The following is a 16,303-nucleotide window of genomic DNA, read 5'->3' as shown; positions in this document are numbered from 1 at the left end:
ACGGGTACAGCATTTCTTTTTAAGGTGATGAAAATGCTCTGGAATTAGATAGAAATGATGGTTGCATGCTTTGTGAATATACTAAAAACTACTTAAATTGTATACTTTGAAAGCATAAATTTTGTGGTAAGTGAATTATATTTCAATAAAAAAATTTTAAGCAATTAACCACGCTGTAAATATCTGACTAGTGATTTAGATTATAGGTGTCTATTTTTTAGAAGTTCATTATTTATTGCACAGCCAGGATTCCTGTATTACTGCAGGAAATTTCTAAATCACTGTTATTTATTTCTTTTTTTTGCCGTACGCGGGCCTTTCACTGTTGTGGCCTCTCCCGTTGCGGAGCACAGGCTCCGGATGCGCAGGCTCAGCAGCCATGGCTCACGGGCCCAGCCGCTCCGTGGCATGTGGGATCTCCCCGGACCGGGGCACGAACCCGTGTCCCCTGCATCGGCAGGCAGACTCTCAACCACTGCGCCACCAGGGAAGCCCTCTTGGGCAGTTTTTAAACCTGTCAACTTATATATTCACTTTAAATGAAAACTTCATCATTCAGATTTCAGGTGGAATCTAGTTGTGGAATTCAGTCATTCCTAATGGACACATATTTTATTATATCTGGAGATTTATCTGGCAGCTACTTAGTAAAGTAAGGAGATGAATTGATTCCAACAATATTTGAAGTTGTGTGGTGGGTCAAAGCATCCAAAGCACATGAATAAATCAATGACAACTTTCTATTTCTTCGTCATAGCTGAAACTCTCAACTATGCTTCGGAGTGGTTACATCTAAACGTGTTTAAGATGGAGCATTCATTGTTCTTTTGTTTTACTTCCAAGCACATAACTGGGGACAAATAAAGGTTACATGATAATGATACTGATGGCTACAAATAGCACACAAGGAACACACTACCTAAATATTATTTGCCTATACTGCTTTGAGAAACAGAGAGGAAAATATTTCAAAGTCCTCAGACACAACCTTAAGAAGAAACATTTTACAATAATTCACCTGCTTCCATTCAAGGAGTCTGATGTAGCTCCCAAGACAATTCTTTAATAGAGAATATATCTGCAGTCTTACTGCAATATGACAAGAAGGAAGATGAGAAGAGGAAGAGGAAAAGGAAGAAGAAGAAATAGTTGTTAAGACTGGCAACATACCAAGACTCATGTTCTGTACTCCATTGCATAAAATGGAATTGGGCCATTTTATCTCATGAGTCTCTGTCTGTCTGTCTCTGTCTGTCTGTCTCTCCCCCTTCTCTCAAGCAATCTACTTATCACTGTGCCTAGGCTTGATTAGATTTATAGTTTGTTTATCTGAGAGCTCAATGCTTTATTGCATCCAGAAGCCAAAATATGTGCACCTCCACAACCCAGCTGAATAAAACAAACTCATTTTGATCTTTGTGTACAAAGCCATCAGCACTGGTTCAAAGTGTAGCGCAGCCAGTTCTGGATGGCAGATGCAGAGTTCAGCTCTTCTCCCGGGCCCTTGGTTTCAATTAGGCTGTCTGCCAAGTGGCCCATGTGCCTCTGTGTGCTGAAACATTTCTTTGAGGCAGCTTTTTTAAATTAGGAAATAAAGACTTCCCATGTGATTTGCTATATATACAATTTATGACAATTGATTTTTATAGTTAAAATACATACATTTTAAACATATTTCTCTTTCTGCAAAATAACAGCTTTCTAAGAAGAGAAGAAAATTAGCAAAATGTAAATACTGCATTTCTTTTACTCTTCCAACTCTAAAATTTACTCAAACATACATTAAAATGATGCTAAAGACCACTAGGTCTAAAATAAATAAGTTCTTTATCTTAAAAGGAAAAAAAAAGGCAATAGGATACAAGCAAGCATTTTCTAACTTCTAGGAACTGTAAATAGGGGAAAAATCAATATGAACAAACAAGAAGCTGTAATCACTTGAGATTGGCCAGTTCCTCAACCTGAATAAATGATATTTTCTTTGTTTTCACTACTATTTGGGTCTTTTAATTCCTGAACTTTCCAACACAACTTTGTGACCTGGCAGTAGATATAACAAATTCCAAAAGCCAACTTCCAATGTCTAGCTGATTCCTGGTAGACGCGTGAAATAAATGCACAGCAAATGTCTGTGCTCCACAGCCCCAGATGCACATATATGTATGTAAACATAATTCTCACCAAAGACAGATTCGTATGGCAAAAATCTAGAAACTATGGAAAACAGTTATCTCATTAACAATACCCTCCTGTTGCTACATAGAGAAGGAGACAGCCAAGTCCTAGGAGGCCTGGGTGGGCAGCAACCACCTCATAAGGAAGGTCCAGGCTGCGTAAAAGCCAGGAAACCATGATGCCTTGCAACCTCTTGCAAGCATTCAGGTCGACTTTGAAGAAGCTCCCACAGAGGCCTAGATTATGCCTTACGGTGAATTCAGGGGCGTTTAAATCCTAAAGACCTGGGCCCACAAATTGAGCCATCACTTAGCAGATGTTAGCCGCTGCCGGTGCCAAGACAAACTGAAAATAACTGGGCACCAACACTAGCAACTGAATGGTAACCAGCTGTTAGTGGTGAGTTTAAGCAGGCCCCCATACCATGCTAGGCCACTCACACAGCAGGGACCCATAAGTATGGCATACAGGTTTTGTTTTGTTTTGTTTTTTAGTGACCAGATGGTTTTATTGAGTCACTTTCCTGTTTTCCATAAAGCTGAATTACTACATTCCTAAAAATCTTCTCTATTTCTAAATTAGTACATTGCCCATTGCCATGGTGCCTAATCTTGAAAATTACTGAAAACGACAGTACTATGACTTATTGATTCAGGAAATTTCAATAACAGAGAAAGAAGCAACAGAAAAACATAACCTTATTGAAGAAGTTTTTGGAAAAAAAATTTAATGAAAGATAGAAATATATGATTCATGTAAGAGCTAAAAATGTTTTAATTATTTTTCCCTTTCTCAAGGCATCATCGCAATTAGAAGTTTATAAATTATCTATATATATCTTGCTACACTCAATGTAGTACAAAGTAGATGAGATAATCTTTCTCGTTAGCACTTATTATAAAACATACACAGACAGTGCAGCTGAGCTAACATTTAACAGATATCTATAGTATTTGCCTTTTTTTCCCTCTATTTTTTGAACCCCTTCACCCATTTCTCTTACATCCCACCCCCCACTTCTGGCAATCATCAATTTGTTCTCTGTATCTCTGAGCTTGGTTTTTTGTTTTGGTTTTTTTGGTTTTCTTTAAGATTCCACAGATAAGATAGATACAGTATCTGTCATTCTCTGACTTATTTCACTCAGTATAATGCCCCCAAAGTCCATACATGTTGTCACAAATGGCAAGATTTCATTTTTTATGGCTGAATGATATAAATTATATATATATACATATATATCACAATTTCTTTATCCATTCATTCATCAATCACACTTAGACTGTTTCTATATCTTGGCTATTGTAAATAACACAGCAGTTAATATGGGTGTGCATATATCTTTTTGAGTTAGTGTTTTCATTTTCTTTACATAAATACCCCAAAGTAGAATTGCTTGCTCTTAGATCTTATGGTAGTTCTATTTTTAATTTTCTGAGGAGCCTCCATACTGTTTTCCATAGTGGCTGAACCAACTTACATTCCCGCAAACAGTGCACAAGGTTTTCCTTTCCTCCACATCCTAGCTAACACTTGTTATCTCTCTTCTTCTTCTTCATAGCCATTTAAAAGATGTGAGGTGATATTTCATTGTGATTTTGATCTTCATTTCTCTAATGATTAATGATATTGAGCATATTTTCATTTGGCTATCTGTATGTCTTCTATGGAAAAATGTCTCTTCAGATCTTCAGCCCATCCTTTAATTGGCTTGTCTACTATTGAATTTCAAGAATTCTTTACATATTTTGGATATTAGCTCCTTATCAGACGATTTGCAAACATTTTCTCTCATACAGTAAGTTACCTTTTCATTTTGTTAATGGTTTCCTTTGCTATGCAGAAGCTTTTTGGTATAATGCAGTCCCATTTATTTATTTTTGCTTTTGTTTCTTTTACTTTTGGTGTCAGCTTCAAAAAAACCACCACCAAGACCTATGTCAAGAACCTTACCAACTACGTTTTCTTCTAGGAGTTTTATGGTTTCAAATCTTATATTCAAGTCTTTAATACATTTTGTGTTATTTTTGTATATGGTGTAAGATAGTGGTAGATTTTCATTTTTTTACATCTAGCTGTTCAGTTTTCCCAATACCATTTATTGAAGGGACTGTCCTTTCCCTGTTGTATATTCTTGGCTGCTTTGTTATAAATTAATTGACCATATACGCATATGTTTATTTCTGGGCTCTCTATTCTGTTCCATTAATCTGTGCCTGTTTTTATGCCAATATCATACTATTTTGATTACTATAGCTTTGTAATACAGTTTGAAATCAGGGAACATGATACCTCCAATTTTGTTCTTCTTTCTCAAGACTGCTTTGGCTATTCAGGGTTTTTTGTGGTTCCATAGAAATTTGTGGTTATTTGTCCTGGTTTTGTGAAAAATGCCATTGGAATTTTGATAGAGATTGCACTGAATCTGTAGATTGTTTGGGGTAATGTGGACATCTTAACAGTATTGATTCTTCCAATCCATGAGCATGCACTATCTTTCTATTTATTTGTGTCTCCTTCAATTTTGTTCATTAATGTCATATTTTTCAATATACAGGTCTTTCTTTGGTTAAATTTTTTCCTAGGTATTTCCTTTTCTTGATGCAATTGTAAACAGGATGGTTTCCTATCTCTTTCTGATAGTTCATTATTAGTGTATAGAAATGCAACAGATTTTTATATATTGATTTTGCATCTTTCAACTTTACTGAATTTGTTTATTAGTTCTAAGTGTTTTAATGGAATATTTAGGATTTTTCTATATGCAGTATCATGTTATCTGCAAATAGTGAAAGTTCTACTGCTTCCTTTATAACTTGGATGCTATTAATTTCTTTCTCTTGCCTAATTGGTCTGGCTAGGACTTCTGAAACTATGTTGAATAAAAGTGACAAGAGTGCACATCTTTGTCTTGTTCTTGCTCTTAGAGGAAATGCTTTCAGCTTTTCATTGTTGACTATGATGTTAGCTATGGGCTTGTCATATATGGCTTTTATTATGTTCAGATAGATTCCCTCTATACCCACTTTGTTGAGAGTTTGTATCATAAATGGATGTTGAATTTTGTCAAATGCTTTATCTGCATCTATTGAGATGATCATGTGATTTTTATGCTTCATTTTGTTAATGTGGTATATCACATGGACTGATTTGCAGATGTTGAGCCATCCTTGCATCCTTGGAATACATCTCACTTGTCCATGGTGTGTGATCCTTTTCATGTATTGTTGAAAAGGATCCTTTATCATTATGTAATGACCATCTTTGTCTCTTATTACAGTCTTTGTCTTAAAGTCTATATTGTCTGATATACTTATAGCTACTTCAGCTTTCTTTTGGTTTCCATTTGCATGGAATATCTTTTTCCATCCTTTCACTTTCAGTCTGTGCCTGTCCTTGCATCTAAAGACAGTCCCTTGTAGGCAACATATTGGTGGGTTCATTCAGCCACTCTGTGTCTTTGGATCAGTGAATTTAGTCCATTTACATTTAAAGTAATGATTGATAGGTAAGTACTTACTGCCATTTTGTTCATTTTTTTAAGGCTGCTTTTGTAGTTCCTTTCTGTTCCTTTTTTCTTCTCTTGCTCTTTTCCTATGTGATTTTAAGACTTTCTTTAGTGGTATGCTTATACTCCTCTCTCTTTATTTTTTGTGTATTTACCATAAGTTTTAACTTTGTGGTTATGATGAGACTTACATATAACAACTTGTATCTATAACAGTTTATTTTACTTGATAGCAATGTAAGTTTGATCTCATTTTAAAGTTCAACATTTTTACTCTCTCCCTTACATTTTATGTTTTTTGTGACACATTTTACATTTTTTTTATCTTGTGTATTCCTTAAATAATTATTGTAATCATAGTTATTGTTACTACTTTTGTATTTTAACCTTTTACTAGCTTTATAAGTGGTTCATCCACTAATTTACCATATATTTACCTTTTCAGTGAGATTTACTCTTTTGTTGTTTTCTTGTTACTAATTAGTACCCTTTCTTTTCAAATTAAAGAAGTCCCTTTATCATTTCTCATAAGGCTGCTTTAGTGGTAATGAACTCCTTTAGCTTTTGCTTGCCTGGAAACCTCTTTATCTCTCCTTCAACTCTGAATGTTAACTTTACTGGGTAGAGTGTTCTTGTTTGGAAGGTTTTTTCTTTCAGTATTTTGAATATATTGTGCCACTTCCTTTTGGCCTGCAAAGATTCTGCTGAAAAAAATCTGCTAATAGTCTTATGGGGGTTCCCTTGTGCATAACAAGTTGTTTTTCTCTTGTTGCTTATAATACTCTGTCCTTGTCTTTAACATTTGGTATTTTAAGTACAATGTGTCTTGATGAGGGTCTCTTTGGATTCATCTTTTTTGTAATTCTCTGGGCTTACTAGATCTGGATGTCTCTTTCCTTCTCCAGGTTAATAAATTTTAAGCCATTATTTCGTCAAACAAGACTTCTGCCCATTTATCTCTCTCTTCTCTTTTTGGGACCCCTGTAATGTGAATGTTAGTCAGTTTGATGTTGTCCCATAGGCTCGGTAAGTTATTTTCACTTTTTTTTTCATTCTTTTTTCTTTTTGCTGCTCTGATTGGGTGAATTACACTGCCTTTTCTTCGAATTGACCAATTCCTTTCTTCTGTTTTACTTGGTCTGCTGTTGAACCCCACTAGTGCATTTTTCAGTTTAGTTACTATATTCTTCAGCTCTGTGACTCCTATTTGCTTCAGGTTCAAGATGGTAACATAGGAATACCTGGAAATCACCTTTTCCCATGGATACACTAAGTCTACAGCTACATATGGAACAAGTTCTTCTTAAAGAAAACCTAAAGGCCGGCTGAGTGACGACTACACATTGGGAAAACAAGAAGATAACCACACTGAAATGGGTAGACGAGGCTGGCACACAATCTCACCATAAATGCCACCCCCACAACCAGGAGAAAACTCCAAGGCCTGAGCTTCTCCCTAAGGAACAAATAGTTTGAACCCCACATCAGGCACCTCAACTTGTAGGACTTGCACCAGAGAGAAAACCCCCAAAACATCTAACTTTGAAAATCAACACGACTTGTGTCCTGAGAGCCATAAAATTGTAGCAAACTGAGAGACAGCTCTTAAAGGACCCATGCTTGGACTTACCCACTCCAGAGTCCAGCTCAGAGGCAGCCAATTTCTCCCACACTTAAAGTAGAGGAGGCTCATTTGCTTATATTAAAGCATTTCCCTTAAGGTCAGGCATCTAATTTAACACACACTCTAGGAGCATATTAGAACACTCTCCAGGAAGAGAGACTGAAATGTATTATCTCTTCTCTCTCCCTTTGCCATGCTTTAGAGCACGAGTATCTCACAGAAGGGAACTTTTATATATGTCTCGTGCTCTGATCTCTGCTGCTGTTGCCCAGAGGACATTTCTTGGCTGCCTTGTTCTGGAGGCCAGGGGAGCTTGTGTTCCTGGTCCCATAGGACTGTAATAACTGTGGTCACCCACAAAGGAGTTCATACCCCTGTCTGGCACCCTGATTTTTGTGGCTCTGGTGGCCAGTAGGACTTACACTTGTGGTTCCCGCAAGACCATAATCAATGGAAAAAGAATTCTTAAACAGCTTCCACCCCCAGGGCACAGCAAGAGGCAAAGGGCCCAGGATCTCCACCTTTCTATGAAAGAGGCCTACTAGCTAATCATCAGAGCTGCAGTCTGAAGGTCAGGTTTCTAATTAAGCACATCTGGGAGTTGACTGCACTCCTTTTCAGAGATCATGGAGTGTAGGCACTATCTTCACATTCTCCCTCTGCTGCACCCAGACTACCAGTGTCTACTAAAAAAGAGCTTTATATGTAGCTGGTGCCCTGGTTTTCACATCTGGTGTCCCAGTTTTACAGCTACAACCCAAGGGATACCCCCTTGATTGCCTGGCTCTTGTGGTGAAGGGAGCTTGCATTGTTGAGTCCCATGGGACTGTGGCAATCAGAAAGGTGACTCTTGGCAGGCTGCCATCTCCAGGGCCCTGTGCAGACAGTGACTGAGGTACACTACCTAATCTTTTTGTGAAGGAGGCTTCTTTGCTTGTCCTGGAGCTTCAGTCTGGCTTAAGTTTTGGTGCACATCTAGTGCCAAAACATAAACACAATAACACCAGTTAAAGGAATGACTTATTATCACCTGCTGCCTTTGGCCCCAAATATCCACATGGCGCCCTAACTTAGCTTGTGAGTTAGGCTGAACTACTTGGAACTACATGTCAAACCATAGGACTAAAACCAGGACTCCAGCTTTCTCTGTGCCTTTCTACTACTGCCAAGGTATACTTCTCTCTCTTAACATAGGAAATCTAACCCAAGGTAAGGCAAGCAAAGGAAAGGTTATTCTACTCAACCCACCAAGCTTCCTTAGGATGGAGATACAATGTGGCTGTGAAGGCCAAACACACACGACATAACTAACAATAAATTTAGAGAACAATATGGTGGCAATTTGTAAACAAGAGTGAAATATTAAGAGTAGTAAAGTCTGGACTAATCCAGATGTTTTAGAAAATTACCTATTAGTTAAACTTTCCAGATAGCTGAGCGCATTTCTTTCAAAATCCAAAACTATGTCACTTAAATCATTGTTTTTTCCAAATTATTTATGTAATTCCTTGACTTTTTAAGTGGCATTAACTTACATGATGAAATCTTTTATTTTAATTCACCTTACCTAGAAACAACATAAAATTCTCCTTTAATCTCACCAATATAATATAACTACTTTTTAAAAATTTATCAACTTATATAGTAATAGTATGTTCTAGGCATTGTTCTTAGTATTTAACATATACATTATATCAGTTTAATCCTTATAAGAGCATATGGAGAAGATAATCTGTCCTTGTTTATCAGATGAGTAAACTAAGCCACATAGGTTTCACAATTTGCTCAAAGTAAGGCAACTAAAAAGTGGCAAATCTGGAAACCAAACGCAGGAAACCTGGTTCCAAGTTTATGCACATGGCCTCTATATTCTGCCATTGTCTTTCCATTTGTGTTATTTCATTCTAGTCTTTATCGACAAATAACCTTCTTTAAATAGCAGTGATCTGTCAGATGTCTATGTAATTCTATGATCACTTTTTTCACTTAACACTGTTAACATTATTCCATATTTTTATACAGTTCTCATAATTATCGTTTAAATGACTATGTAATATTCTATTGGGTGGATGGACCATCTTTCAGTAAACCTTTATTGTGGAACACAGATTTCTTCAGTTGTTTTGGTATCACTTATATTTGTTTTAAATATTTTTGTGTCAAATTTCATGAATTCTTTGACCACACAGATGGTAATGATTGTCTGGAAAAGTATCCCAAAATATCACTAAAGAAATATAAATTATAATTATTTAACTTATTCTAGAAGACTCAAAGCCATTATTGCAAATTTTAATTATTTAACTATGATGTACCACAGGGTTATCTTGGGAACTACTGAAAGGTACAGGTTGTTTTACCTATACAAAATAAACAAAAATCATGCTGCTTTTTTGAGTTTTGTCTGTTTTATATAGATTCATTTTTAATCTTTTGATACAAAGCTGACAGGCCTCACTTTTGGTTTTAGAGTATGTATACTTCCTCTAGTTTGAATTTGTTGCAGATACAATTTTTTCATATTGTATAAACAATGACTAAATAAGATCTGAGTAAACATAGTGCTCTTTTATGAATGAAATGTATGGATTTTACCACAACTATTTCAGCCAGTAATAGCTCTTTAACATACTTGCCTCCTTTGTTTCACACAGGCCAGAGTATTAGACTTCAGATCTACTCAAAGTTGAGCTACTATTAAATTTCAACAGTGGGAGAATAGAGAAAATGACATTGAGATAGGAAAAGATAAGACAGTGAATTCCCTGAGACCAATTATTGATGTATAAAACATGCAAGTAAATAAAGATCCATGATCTAAGGGGTTTTCTCTTTAGGAATTTATAATTTAACTTTTGTTTAAGACTTGTGGTTAACTCCATAAGCTAATGTATAAGAATACCATACTAAGAAGGGGACCTTCAAGATGGTGGAGGAGTAACACATGGAGATCACCTTCCTCCCCACAAATACATCAGAAATACATCTACATGTGGAACAACTCCTATGGAACACCTAGTGAACGCTGGCAGAAGACCTCAGACTTCCCAAAAGGCAAGAAACTCCCCATGTACCTGGGTAGGGCAAAATAAAAAACAGAGACAAAAGAATAGGGACAGAACCTGCACCTCCGGGAGATAGCTATGGAGGAGGAAAAGTTTCCACACGCTAGGAAGCCCCTTCACTGGTGGAGACGGGGTGGGGGGTGGCAAGGGGGAAGCTTCAGAGCCATGGACAAGAGGGCAGCAACAGGGTGCAGAGGGCAAAGTGGAGAGATTCCCACACAGAGGATCGGTGCCGAATAGCACTCACCAGCCCGAGAGGCTTCTCTGCTCACCTGAAGGGGCTGGGAGCTGAGGCTCAGGCTTTGGAGGTCAGATCCCAGGGAGAGGACTGGTGTTGGCTGCACGAACACAGACTGAAGGGGGCTAGTGCACCACAGCTAGCTGGGAGGGAGTCCGGGAAAAAGTCTGGAACTGCCTAAGAGACAAGAGACCGTTGTTTTGGGGTGCACAAGGAGAGGGGATTCAGAGCACCGCCTAAATGAGCTTCAGAGAAGGGCTTGAGATGCAGCTATCAGAACGGACACCAGAGACGTGCATGAAACGCTAAACCTGCAGCTGCAGCCACCAAGAAGCCTGTGTGCAAGCACAGGTCACTATCCACACCTCCCCTCCCAGGAACCTGTGCAGTCAGCCACTGCGAGGGTCCCGTGATGCAGGGACAACTTCCCCAGAACACACACCACACCTCAGGCTGTTGCAACATCATGCCAGCCTCTGCCACTGCAAGCTTGCCCTGCATTCCATACCCCTCCCTCCCCCCTGGCCTGAGTGAGCCAGAGCCCCCTGATCAGCTGCTACTTTAACCCTATCTTGTGCGGGCGGGGAACAGATGCCTTCAGGTGACCTACACTCAGAGGCAGGGTCAAATCCAAAGCTAAAACCCAGGAGCTGTGCAAACAAAGTAGAGAAAGGGAAATTTCTCCCAGCAGTCTCAGGAGCAGCAGATTAAATCTCCACAATCAAATTGATGTACCCTGCATCTCTGGAATACCTGAATAGACAACAAATCAACCCAAAATTGAGGAGGTGGACTTTGGGAGCAACTGTAGACTTGGGATTTGCTTTCTGCATCTACTTTGTTTCTGGTTTTATGCATATCATAGTTTAGTATTTAGAGCTTATTATCACTAGTAGATTTGTTTATTGATATGGTTGCTCTCTTCCTTTTGTTTTCTTATAAATATATATTTTTTTCTTTCCTTTTTCTCTTTTTGTGAGTGTGTATGTGCATGCTTCTTTGTGTAATTTTGTCTGTATAGCTTTGCTTTTAACAATTGTCCTAAAGGCTATCAATTTTTTTTCTTTGGTATAGTTATTAGCACTTGTTATCATTGGCAGATTTGTTCGTTTGGTTTGGATGCTCTCTTCTTTCTTTTTTTTACTACTTTCTTTAAATAATTTTTTTATTTTAATTACTTTATGTTATTTTATTTTATTTCCTTTTTTTTCTCCCTTTTCTTCTGAGCTGTGTGGCTAACAGGGTCTAGGTGCTCCAGCCGGGTGTCAGGTCTGAGCCTCTGAGGTGGGAGATCCGAGTTCCAGATATTGGTCCACCAGAGACCTCCTGGCCCCATGTAATATCAAATGTTAAAAGCTCTCCCAGAGATCTCCATCTCCATGCTAAGACCCAGCTCCACTCAACGACCAGCAAGCTACAGTGCTTGACACCCTATGCCACACAACTAGCAGAACAGGAATACAACCCCACCCATTAGCAGAGAGGCTGCGTAAAATCATATTAAGTTCACAGACACCCCAAAACACACCACTGGACATGGTCCTACCCACCAGAAAGACAAGATCCAGCCTCAACCACCAGAACACAGGCACCAGTCCCCTCCACCAGGAAGCCTACACAACACACTTAACCAACCTTACCCACTGGGGGCAGACACCAAAAATAACGGGAACTACAAACCTGCAGCCTGTGAAAAGGAGACCTCAAACACAGTAAATTAAGCAAAATGAGAAGAGAGAGAAATACACAGCAGATGAAGGAGCTAGGTAAAAACCCACCAGACCAAACAAATGAAGAGGAAATAGGCAGTCTACTTGAAAAAGAATTCAGAGTAATGATAGTAAAGATGATCCAAAATCTTGGAAACAGAATAGAGAAAATACAAGAAACGTTTAACAAGGACCTAGAAGAACTAAAAAGCAAACAAACAAAGATGAACAACACAATGAATGAAATTAAAAATTCTCCAGAAGGAAGCAATAGCAGAATAACAGAGGCAGAAGAACGGATAAGTGACCTGGAAGATAAAATAGTGGAAATAACTACCACAGAGTAGAATAAAGATAAAAGAATGAAAAGAATTGAGGACAGTCTCAGAGACCTCGGGGACAACATTAAATGCACCAACATTCTAATTATAGGGGTCCCAGAAGAAGAAGAGTAAAAAAAAGGGACTGAGAAAATACTTGAAGAGATTATAGTTAAAAACTTCCCTAATATGGGAAAGAAAATAGTCAATCAGGTCCGGGAAGTGCAGAGAGTCCCATATATGATAGTCCAAGAAAAAACACACCAAGATGAATATTAATCAAACTATCAAAAATTAAATATAAAGAAAAAATAATAAAAGCAGCAAGGGAAAAGCAACAAATAATATACAAGGGAATCCCCATAAGGTTAACAACTGATCTTTCAGCAGAAACTCTGCAAGCCAGAAGGGAGTGGCAGGACATATTTAAAGTGATGAAAGGGAAAAACCTACAACCAAGAAAACTCTACCCAGCAAGGATCTCATTTAGATTCAGCAGAGAAAATAAAACCTTTACGGGCAACCAAAAGCTAAGAGAATTCAGCACCACCAAATAAGCTTTACAACAAATGCTAAAGGAAATTCTCTCTAGGCAGGAAACAAAAGAGAAGGAAAAGACCTACAATAACAAACACAAAACAATTAAGAAAATGGTAATAGGAATATACATATTAATAACTACCTTAAATATAAATGGATTAAATGCTCCAACCAAAAGACATAGACTGGCTGAATGGATACAAAAACAAGACCCATATATATGCTGTCTACAAGAGACCCACTTCAGACCTAGGGACACATACAGACTGAAAGTGAGGGGATGGAAAAAGATATTCCATGTAAATGGAAATCAAAAGAAAGCTGGAGTAGCAATTCTCATATCAGACAAAATAAACTTTAAAATAAAGACTATTACAGGAGACAAAGAAGGACAGTACATAATGATCAAGGGATCAATCCAAGAAGAAGATATAACAATTGTAAATATTTATGCACCCAATATAGGAGCACCTCAATACATAAGGCAAATGCTAACAGCCATAAAAGGAGAAATCGACAGTAACATAATCATAGTAGGGGACTTTCACACCCCACTTTCACCAATCGACAGATCAACCAAAATGAAAATAAATAAGGAAACACAAGCTTTAAATGATACTTTAAACAAGATGGACTTAATTGATATTTATAGGACATTCCATCCAAAAACAACTGAATACACTTTCTTTTCAGGTGCTCATGGAACATTCTCCAGGATAGATCATATCTTGGGTCACAAATCAAGCCTTTGTAAATTAAGGAAATTGAAATCGCATCAAGTAACTTTTCCAACCACAGTGCTACGAGACTAGATATCAATTACAGGAAAAAAGTATGTAAAAAATACAAATACATGGAGGCTAAACAATTCACTACTAAATATCTAAGAGATCACTGAAGAAATCAAAAAATACCTAGAAACAAATGACAATGAAAACACACCGACCAAAAACCTATAGGATGTAGCAAAAGCAGTTCTAAGAGAGAAGTTTATAGCACTACAATCCTACCTCAAGAAACAAGAAACATCTCAAATAAACAACCTAACCTTATACCTAAACCAATTAGAGAAAGAAGAATAAAAAACCCAAAGTTAGCAGAAGGAAAGAAATCATAAAGCTCAGATCATAAATAAATGAAAAAGAATTGAAGGAAACAATAGCAAAGATCAATAAAACTAAAAGCTGGTTCTTTGAGAAGATAAACAAAATTGATAAACCATTAGCCAGACTCATCAAGAAAAAACGGGAGAAGACTCAAATCAATAGAATTAGAAATGAAAAAGGAGAAGTAACAACTGAAACTGCAGAAATGCAAAGGATCATGAGCAATTACTACAAGCAACTACATGCCAATAAAATGGACAATCTAGAAGAAATGGACAAAGTCTTAGAAAAGCACAACCTTCCGAGACTGAACCAGGAAGAAATAGAAAATATAAACAGACCAATCACAAGCACTGAAATTGAAACTGTGATTAAGAACTTTCCAACAAACAAAAGCCCAGGACCGGATGGCTTCACAGGCAAATTCTATCAAACATTTAGAGAAAAGCTAACACCCATCCTTCTCAAACTCTCCCAAAATATAGCAGAGGGTGGAACACTCCTGAACTCATTCTATGAGGCCACCATCACCCTGATACCAAAACCAGAAAAAGCTGTCACAAAGAAAGAAAAGTACAGGCTAATATCACTGATGAACAGAGATGTAAAAATCCTCAACAAAATACTAGCAAACAGAATCCAACAGCACATTAAAAGGATCATACACCATGATCAAGGAGGTTTATCCCAGGAATGCAAGGATTTTTCAATATACACAAATCAATCAACGTGATAAACCATTTTAACAAATTGAAGGAGAAAAACCATATGATTATCTCAATAGATGCAGAAAAAGCTTTTGACAAAATTCAACACCAATTTATGACAAAAATCTTCCAGAAAGTAGGCATAGAGGGAACTTACCTCAACAGAATAAAGGCCATATGTGATAAACCCACAGCCAACATCATTCTCAATGGTGAAAAAATGAAAGCATTTCCACTAAGATCAGGAACAAGACAAGGTTGCCCACTCTCACCACTATTGTTCAACATAGTTTTGGAAGTTTTAGCCACAGCAATCAGAGAAGAAAAAGAAAGAAAGGGAATGCAAATCGGAAGAGAAGAAGTAAAGCTGTCACTGTTTGCAGATGACATGATACTATACGTAGAGAATCCTAAAGATGCCACCAGAAAACTACTAGAGCTAAACAATGAATTTGGTAAAGTAGCAGGATATAAAATTAATGCACAGAAATCTTGCATTCCTATACACTAATGATGAAAACTCTGAAAGAGAAATTAAGGAAGCACTCCCATTTACCATTGCAACATAAAGGATAAAATACCTAGGAATAAACCTACCTAAGGAGGCAAAAGATCTTTATGCAGAAAACTGTAAGACACTGATGAAAGAAATTAAAGATGACACAAACAGATGGAGAGATATACCATGTTCTTGTATTGGAAGAATCGACATTGAGAAAATGACTATACTACTCTAGGCAATCTACAGACACAATGCAATCCCTATCAAACTACCACTGGCATTTTTCACAGAAGTAGAACAAAAAATTTCACAATTTGTTTGGAAACACAAAAGACCCCAAATAGCCAAAGCAATCTTGCAAAAGAAAAACCAAGCTGGAGGAATCAGGATCCCTACCTTCAGACTATACTACAAAGCTACAGTAATCAAGACTGCATGGTATTGGCACAAAAATAGAAATACAGATCAATGCAAAAGGATATGAAACCCAGGGTTAAACCCACGCACATATGGTCACCTTATCTTTGATAAAAGAGACAAGAATATACAATGGAGAAAATACAGCCTCTTCAATAAGTCCTGTTGAGAAAACTGGACTGCTGCATGTAAATGAATGAAATTAGAACACTCCCTAACACCCTACACAAAAATAAACTCAAAATGGATTAAAGACCTAAATGTAAGGCCAGACACTATAAAACTCTTAGAGAAAAACATAGGCAGAACAGTCTATGACATAAATCACAGCAAGATCCTTTTTGACCCAACTCCTAGAGAAATGGAAATAAAAATGAAAATAAACAAATGGG

The sequence above is a fragment of the Pseudorca crassidens genome, chromosome 13 (genome assembly GCF_039906515.1).
Source record: "Pseudorca crassidens isolate mPseCra1 chromosome 13, mPseCra1.hap1, whole genome shotgun sequence".
Lineage (NCBI taxonomy): Eukaryota > Metazoa > Chordata > Mammalia > Artiodactyla > Delphinidae > Pseudorca > Pseudorca crassidens.
The sequence above is the reverse complement of the archived record's forward strand: the minus strand, read 5'-3'. Positions refer to the sequence as shown.